The sequence below is a fragment of the Suncus etruscus genome, chromosome 14 (genome assembly GCF_024139225.1).
Source record: "Suncus etruscus isolate mSunEtr1 chromosome 14, mSunEtr1.pri.cur, whole genome shotgun sequence".
NCBI lineage: Eukaryota > Metazoa > Chordata > Mammalia > Eulipotyphla > Soricidae > Suncus > Suncus etruscus.
In genome coordinates, this window is record NC_064861.1 from 1,233,932 (window position 1) to 1,242,796 (window position 8,865).

An 8,865-nucleotide genomic window follows, 5' to 3' on the forward strand; every position below is an offset into this window, starting at 1 on the left:
GATTGAAAACTCAGTGTTGATCCAGCCATTTGGCTCACTGATAAGGTTCAGGCTTCAAGTATGTGAGACTCACCTCTATTAACTTAAGTTTATCAGAAATAACCACCTCCCAAACAAAGAAAAAGGAGTAGCAGAGAAAGCATTAAGGACAGCAGGCAGCAGCAGTATCTGGGACTTGGGTTTGACCTATGTTACTGCATATGCCAAGCAGTATTTGCTTAATATTACAGAATCTAGAGCATGTTGGCTCAGGTACAAAAGAGGAAAAGTAAGGGAGGATTCAAATCTTCCAGGCTGTCCAGAGACTAGAACAAACAAACTGGCTATTGGGAAACAATGAAGTCGTTAAAACCAATAGCAGAGGGTTTTGAACGCTCTATTTTTTTAATATAATTTTTATTTTGATCATAGTGGCTTACATATTGTTGAGAATAATATTTTAGGTACATATTTACATAAAATCAGGGGGGATTTCCATCACCAATTTGTCCTCCCTACACCTCCGTTTTCGTCGTACCTCCCATATCCTCTTTCCTCACCCCCGGGGCTGCTACAATATGTGGTCCCCTCTGTGCCTAGCCTACTACTTAGTAGTCTTGCATCTGTTTGGTATTGGTGCCTCCCTTATTTCCCCCTTTAACTGGGAGGCAGGACTAGCTAGTTCAAGTTATGTGGTTTTGTTTGAAGAAGAGAAAAGTAATAAACTGGGGTAAAAGTCTAATATGCCGAAAATGGGTGGAATCCTTCTAGAGGCTCTCATCATCGGTTTGAGAGATGAAGGAGAAAAAGAAGGTGAAACACTCCACCAGTACAAAAGAAAGTGTCAAATATCCAGTGAGGACTCCAACAATAACGATAAGCACCACACAAAAAAAGCCATGGTCTTGAGATAAGAAACATGGCAGAGCACATAAAGAAAGAAAAGAAAAGAAGAGAAGAAAATAAGTATAAATAGGGACAACAACTTCAATAATCACACCAAAACAAAGAAATTGACCAAAAATAGATAGGTAAATAATAATAATAATAATAAATGAAGATAAAAAATAATATATAAAAATAAATAATGTTTTGTGCTTTTTGCTTTTTTTCCCCTTCTACCCAGTAAATACTCCTGCACAGTAAATATTGGGTCATTCAAAAAGGAATTCACTTGGCCTAAGAGATATGGGGTTTCTCCACCCTTGGAGTATATTGTCATGGGATTAACTATAGACTCTGTTCAGGATCATTTACTCTCCCAGTGGTGCTTTTGTGGTGTTTGGAAGACTTCTGCTCCGTCCTGGGTGATAAAATCAGACCTCTGTATCTAGAGATCTCAGTATCTGCACAGGTCCAGAAGTGGGACTTATGATGAAGTCAGTCTTTGTGGTTCTAGAAGTTTTGTTCCCTCAGTGTCATTTTAATCTGTCTTCTGTGGTTGGTGGTCTTGGTCTTTGCACTGAACCTAGGATGGCACCTAGGATAGCATCTTTCTTTGTATTTCCAGAAGCCCCATTTCATTGCAATTGTCTCTGCCAGACCTTTGGAACTGGGGATCCGGGACAGCCTTAATACTGCTGGGTCACCAACATGTGCCAGCTCTAATATGATATCCTGACAACGAGGAAAATGGGAACAACTTGACCTAAGAGCAGGTTATCCTACCTTACCGGTTAACGATAAGACAAAATCAGAAGACTTGTCACCCTTTGGTAGGTCCAAAAGCCAAGATCACGATTTACAGATGACAGGCTGCTAGAACCATGACCAGACTGTATATATCTTGGGACCAATAAAAAAGCCCTAGTCTAGGGTTTGAACTACGACCTGCACAATAACCAAGAACGCTCTATTTTTTTTAAAGATACACTAGATACACTAAAAAAAGATATGTGTTTGTGCAGTTATAGTTGTTTGCATTGACATAGAAAAATATGGAAGAAATTGGAAGGAAAAACCTTTGGCCTAAAAACAGGGAGACCTTATGCCTGAGGTATTTTGGCATAAGACCAACTTTAGGCTCCAGTCATTTATGTTGTCTAGCCCCTTAGTCATTCTCTGTGGTCCCAGAAACAGCTCTTTACCATCACAGTTGTTGCTGTCAGGTTTCTGTAGTTATAGATCCTAGTTTCTCCAATTAGGATTTTGCAAAATTTATATCTTTGTTGTTTGAAGTAGAATTTCATTTAACAATTATCTATATAAGTTGGGGAAATAGCACTAAGCAGGGCATCTCATCAGGGAAATTAGTGAACGTTATTTCCTCATGTTCTTGAAATTTAAATTTTTTAATTATTTAATTTAAATACTGATTTACAAGTTTGTTCATAGTAGCATTGTTTCAAACTTAATTTACTGCGGGCCGCAGGAGGCAAAGTCGGGTGATCCTTGAGTGCAAAGTCAGTAGTAAGCCTTGAACATTGGGGAGTGTGACCCAAACAATTAAAACAAAACAAAACAAAAAAAGATTTCTCTGGGGCAGGGCCACAAAATGTTGTAGGGAGGGCCGTTTGCGGCCCGAGGGTCACAAGTTTGAGACCCCTGGTTTAAGGTATTCAATGGTCCAATCCTATCCGATTCCACCACTGGTGTTACCTTTTCTTCACTGGTGTCCTCAATATCCTACTTATCCCCAAACTTATTCCTTAGCATGTACAAACAGGTGCTTCATATTGCTTGTTACAACAAAAATGGCAAATGGAATGACCAAGAAATAAATTATTGAAAGATAATTTGTGATACTTATTATATCTCACAATGGTGCTATGAAAATTATTGATGATTTAGTTGGTTGCACTTGGTTAGCTGAACCTTCTGTGTTATTGTTTTCACTCATTGAGCACAGTCCTCTTCTATGTGACTTTCCCATCAAATTTGTAGTACTCCTACTAGGCTATTAGTACTATGAAATTTTGGAGGCATCATATGGCTGCATATTTGGCCTTGGGAGCAGTGGAGTTGGGACATTGGTGGCTTGGCAGGTTAATGAAGTTCAGTTGTGGAGCAGGTCTGTTTCTATGCCAGAGAATGTTGGGTGAAAATGCACCGAGTTTAGAGAACATAGGAGAACAACTTTTCAGAATGTCCATTATGTGATTTGTCTCACATATCAATTGCTTGATCTAACATATTCACAAATGCTCTGAATCACTTTTAGTATTTATTCCAACTTGGACTAGATTAGTGCATCTAAGTGGGGGCTCTTAATGTTTTTCAGTTATATTTTCAAATATATAATTTAATTTTAATGCTGGTAGTGTGGTGCTTTATGAGATGTTCTTTCTCACAAAAGGAACCAGAAAGTCCTGGTCAAAATTTGTTTACTTTCTATGTTCAATGTTCACTTTCTACATGTGATCATGAGACATACTGACTTCTCAAGAAATGATGCATTTAGTCACCTAACCATTTACTTGTATTTTAATTAGGGAGACTTTCCCTTGAATTACCAATGATATTTTTATTTCTCATAGTTCTGTTTAGTGTGATGAGAAAGCTTTTGTCAGGAAGCACTATACAAGAGCAGGAGAACTGTGATCCCATGTAAGATGATACCCAGCTATTAACCCAAAACAAAGACATTTTTCCCCTCTCCTTCTTTTCTTTAAACCTAGCCCTTTGATAGGTAAAAGCCCACCTGGCCTCTTAATCTTCCCCCTCCTTGTAAGTGGGTATTATTTTAAAAAGGAGCAGTTTAGTTTAAAGCTCAGAGAGATATACCACAAAGAGAAAAGACACTGACTCCATGAATCTCCTGACTGGCTTGGTTTATTAATTCTTTGCTTCTACCCTGCTTCTTTAGATCTGTCTATTTGGGGGTAGAAACACATGTGGAGGATGATTTTACAACAACGTGGAAGGTTGTTTATATTTATTTATAAACAGGTCCTCTTTATATATCTGCCATATGAGTTTTGGTAAAATGGAAAATAATCTTGCATCAAGTTTAATTGCATGAATAATTATTTTGTTATTTATATCAAGCAGAACTACTTTCTGGATCTATAGTTCTAAGACAAAAATTTAATTAAGGGATCATTGAAAGAGTTCAAAGGTGAAGAGTGCATGACTAGCATGAAGAATGCAGTTATATTCCTTTTGAAATTTTTTACTTCTGTTTCTAGTGTTTGATGTGATTCTTAAGTTATGTGTGTACCAGGAATATGTAGCTCTCTTTATATTTTGTGAAATAGCCTTGCTTAGACTATATAAAATTGCAAAATAAAGGCCTCTCATGATATCATTTGCATAGATGCCAGAGAATATGTGAGCTTTAATAAATCTACTCACCCCAACCCAATCGTTTCCTAAGTCTTTTCAGTTAGAGACCCCCCTGGGTTCTCTTTTTTCTCAGTGAAGTTAAGCTTTTGATGAGATCATTTGCTCTTATGTTTTTTTGTGACTAAATAATGTCTTTATTGCATCAGACTGAATTTTGGCCATGCGGGGACAGTCATCATTACATTTCTGGCAGAAAAATGGCTCTACTTGAAGTCCAGGGAAAGGAAAAACTTTAATTTTTCTGGTAGAAGTAGTTTTAAGTTAAATGACTGAAGTCTTGAGTTAAAACTAAAAATTTTCTTGGGTCTTTACAAATGGCTTATTCACTGGTAATAAATTATCTTGATGGGAGCCAGCAATGTATGTTCATGTTAATAGAAGGAGAGAATTAACAAGAGAAGCCGGTCTGATTACCATTTTGTTATGGCAAATGAAACCATAGTTAATATTGGTCATAGACAATAATATAATAATATAATATAATATAATATAATTTCATCAGTGTGCCTAGAAAAAGTGGCCAGATGGAACTAGCTGATTTCTGCTGTGTGTCATTAAGTACGGCGGACATATTAGACCTTTTCTGCTTCTTGGAAATTTAAAATTTGATCTCGGGGCCAGAGAGATAGCATGGAGGTAGGGCGTTTGCCTTGCATGCAGAAAGACGGTGGTTTGAATCCCGGCATCCCTTATGGTCCCTCGAGCCTGCCAGGAGCGATTTCAGAGCAGAGTCAGGAGTAATCTTGAGTGCTGCCGGGTGTGACCCAAAAACAAACAACAACAACAACAACAACAACAAAAGAGAATTTGATCTCTTTGGCATCCTTCCTTGAGGGCTCGCCTTTTTCAGAGGTGAGTTGTCCTGCCCACAGACAGTGGGACTAGCTGATTTCTGCTGTGTGTCTGTCTGAAGCATGGCAGACATCTTGGGTCTTTTCTGCTTTCCTGAGGCCTGAGAATTTGATCTCTTCGGCATTCTTACCCAACCTTCTGCTGCCTACAAGAAACACACCTGAAATAGTCAGAACAAACATAGACTCAAAATCAAAGTTTGGAGAAAAATCATTTAAGCAAACAACACACTTAAAAAAGTTAGACTGGCCATACTAATATCAGATGACACAAACTTTAGACTCAGAAAAATTGTAAGGGACAAAGATGGACTTTTCATACTAATCAAGGTATATTTAAAACAGGAAGAAATCAGACTTCTAAACATATACATACCCAATGAGGAACCAGCAAAATATTTAATATAATATTGATAAATATAAAAAATGATATTAATAGCAACACAATAGTAGTGGGAGACCTCAACATTGCCCTGTAACCCCTTGATAGGTCAACCAGGCTGAAACCCAACAAGAATATACTAGTGTTAAGTAAACTCAGAATTGGTCTCCTGGTTATCTATCCCCAAGTTGGAAGGACATTCATCCCCAAGTATGTGTGTACTCCACTGTTTATTGCAGCACTCAGCACAATAGCCACAATCTGGAACCAACCTTGATGCCCAACAACAGATGAGTGGATCATAATATGGTATTTTTACACAATGGAATACTACATAGCAGTTAGAAATTATACAATCATGGATTTTGCAGCAACATGGAAAATGAAGTAAGCCAGAAGATGAGGTGCTTAGAATATGCACCATATATACACATAAAATACTTCCATAACAAATATAATGGTCTAATAGGGTAGAAACTCCAAGCACTATAGTTGTCAGCATTTACCGGGGGGCACAATTCAAACAAGTGGAAGAGGAACAACACAAAGCCTCGACTGTTCATTATACCATAATGAAACCAGCAACAACAAAAACAACAACTTAGAGTGAACAGGTATGCAATCAGCCTTTTACTACAAGGCCTATAATAATGTCTTAGGGGGCTTACAGATACAGGTGAAGAATATGATTGGAAGCCAGAGACTCTAGTGAAACACTCTAGTGTGTGTGTGTGTGGTTTTTTTTTTTTTTTTTTTTTTTTTTTTGCAGGTGGAAGTATTGATTCTGCCTTTATTTTCCCCTTTTGGTCAGAATTTTTTGAATAATTTTTATTTATTTATTTGGTTTTTGGGCCACACCCGGTGGTGCTCAGGGGTTACTCCTGGCAGCCATGGAGGACCATATGGGATGTCGGGATTCAAACCAACCACCTTAGGTCCTGGATTGGCTGCTTGCAAGGCAAACACCACTGTGCTATCTCTCTGGCCCCTATAATTTTATTTTGACCAAAGTGGATTACATATCTTTCACGGTAATATTTTAGGTGCACAGTGACATTGAATCAGGGGGCATTCCCACCACCAATGTTGCCCTCCTTCTATCCTGTTCCCAGCATGCATCCCATATTCCCCTCCCTTACCCCCCAGGCTGTTATGGTTCCCTCTGTGTCTAGGTATCGATTCTGTTGTCATTATATATATGTATATATATATATATGTATGAATACGTATATATATTTTCTGTCTTGTTTTTGTTCGCTTTACTTCCTTAACTCCACATTATTTGGTTCTGCTTGATACAAAACCTACAAGAAAAAGTTTTGCCTGGGATAATAGCTCAGGTCCAAACCAAGGCACAGAGATGATGGAGTCTCACACTCTCACCCCCAAATGCACCAGCAATATAATATAGCACCATTTCTTCTTGCCTTAAAGGCATACTAAAAAAGAGGAAAATTTATGTGTAGAAACAAGCTCTTATCTACTAGAGATAAGAACTCATACATTTTACAATACAGGGCACCTCCCACCTTGAACATATGTCATATGGACCAACTTAGATTCCATGTGATTAGACAGCAGCCTTTCAATCCCGAACCATAGATACCAGACAGAACCGACTTAGTTCTCCGCAACAGCTCCAGGAACCAATCTCCCTCTGGGACATTTTTAATACTGCTCTGACACCAACATGCACCAGATTCCATTCTAGGCTCCATCCTTTGACCTGTACAAATACCAAGATCTCTAGCTTCAGAGGCATGATATTATCATCCACGATGGAGCAGAGTTTCCAGACACCACAAAAAGATCTAGGGGAGAGTAAATGAACATGTCTGTATGGAGCCCGTAGTTATTTCCATGACAGTCTACTTCAAGGGCGGAGAAACTCTGTATCTCTTAGGCCAAAGGAATTCCCTTTCTAATCTTCCCATTATTTACTGTGCCTATGCAAAAAAAGCACAAATTAATTTTTTTGGTTTCGTTGTTTGTCCCCCCATGGTTTTTGTTTGTTATTTTGTGATTTTTTTTTGTTTTTATTTCCATCCTTTCACTATCTTCTTTTGGAGGGGGTAGATGGAGAAAGGAACTCAAATTGTGGGAGGAAAATAGCACATCAATAAAGAGAAAACCACCTAAAAAAGAAGTATGAAAATAGTCTCACTTAAGAACTGTATATAAATAATATTCTTTAAAAGAACAACATGGATTCAATTTTTTAATAATCTTTGGGGCCGGGCGGTGGTGCTGGAGGTAAGGTGCCTGCCTTGCCTGCGCTAGCCTAGGACGAACCGCGGTTCGATCCCCCGGCGTCCCATATGGTCCCCCAAGAAGCCAGGAGCAACTTCTGAGCGCATAGCCAGGAGTAACCCCTGAGCGTCACAGGGTGTGGCCCAAAAACCAAAAAAAAAAAAAAAAAAAATAATCTTTATTGTGACCAACGTGAATTACAACATTGTGTGATTGTTGTCTTTATTGCTGTGGTGCTTTTCGAGCTTTTTGTTTTTCTTCCCTTTTCCCTTTCTTCTCTTAAATTAATATTTATAGCCTCTAGGACTTCTCCCATTTTTTGCTTGTTTGATTTTTGCCCCATTTATTTATTTTCTTTTTCTCTTTATTCCTTCAAACAGAACCATATAAATTGAAGCATCTTGTTCTGCCTCACAAAATGAGGGGGAAAAAATGGAGAGTACCAAGACCAGTCATATGGACATTAAGTAAAATTTAAAAATAAGAAGATTAAACACCAAATTAAAAACCAGCTATAAAAGAATCGATACCCAATCTACAATAAGCTAGACACAGAGGGGACCACTTACACTAGCAGCTAGGGAGGTAAATGAGGGGGATATGGGACGCATGCTGGGAACAGGGGTGGAGGAAGGACAACATAGGTGATGGGAATGCCCCTGATTCAATGTCACAATGTACCCAAAATATTACTGTGAAAGATTTATGTAATCCACTTTGGCCAAAATAAAAATTAAAAACAATACAAAACAAAACACCAACCTTGCCACACCAGCCCTTCTTCCTTTTTCTTTTCTTTCCTTTTTTTTTTTTTCTTTCATTCTCATGGTTATTGTTTGGTTGTTGTATTTGTTCCTGAGGTGCTTTTTTGTAGATACTAGTTGTTTCTTTTGTTTGTTTTGTATTTTTTGCTTGATTTTTGTTTCTTTTTTGTTTTATTTTGTGGTTGTTTGTTTTTGTTTTTTTATGTTTTTCTTCTTTTTCCCCTTTATTATTTTTTAAATTAATATATATAACTTCTAGACGGACTCCTCCATTTTCTTTCCTTTTTTTTTTTCTGTTTTTTTTTTTTTTTGGGTCACACCCGGCGGTGCTCAGGGGTTACTCCTGGCTGTCTGC

The 8,865-nt window shown here is 37.9% G+C and overlaps 1 protein-coding gene across 1 annotated transcript in view; it reads right to left on the bottom strand.

Moving 5' to 3' along the window:
* The window catches only part of PPP3CA (protein phosphatase 3 catalytic subunit alpha), a 1,090,725-nt gene that overhangs the window by 618,425 nt on the left and 463,435 nt on the right, over positions 1 to 8,865 (bottom strand). The gene's annotated exons all lie outside the window — the stretch shown is intronic.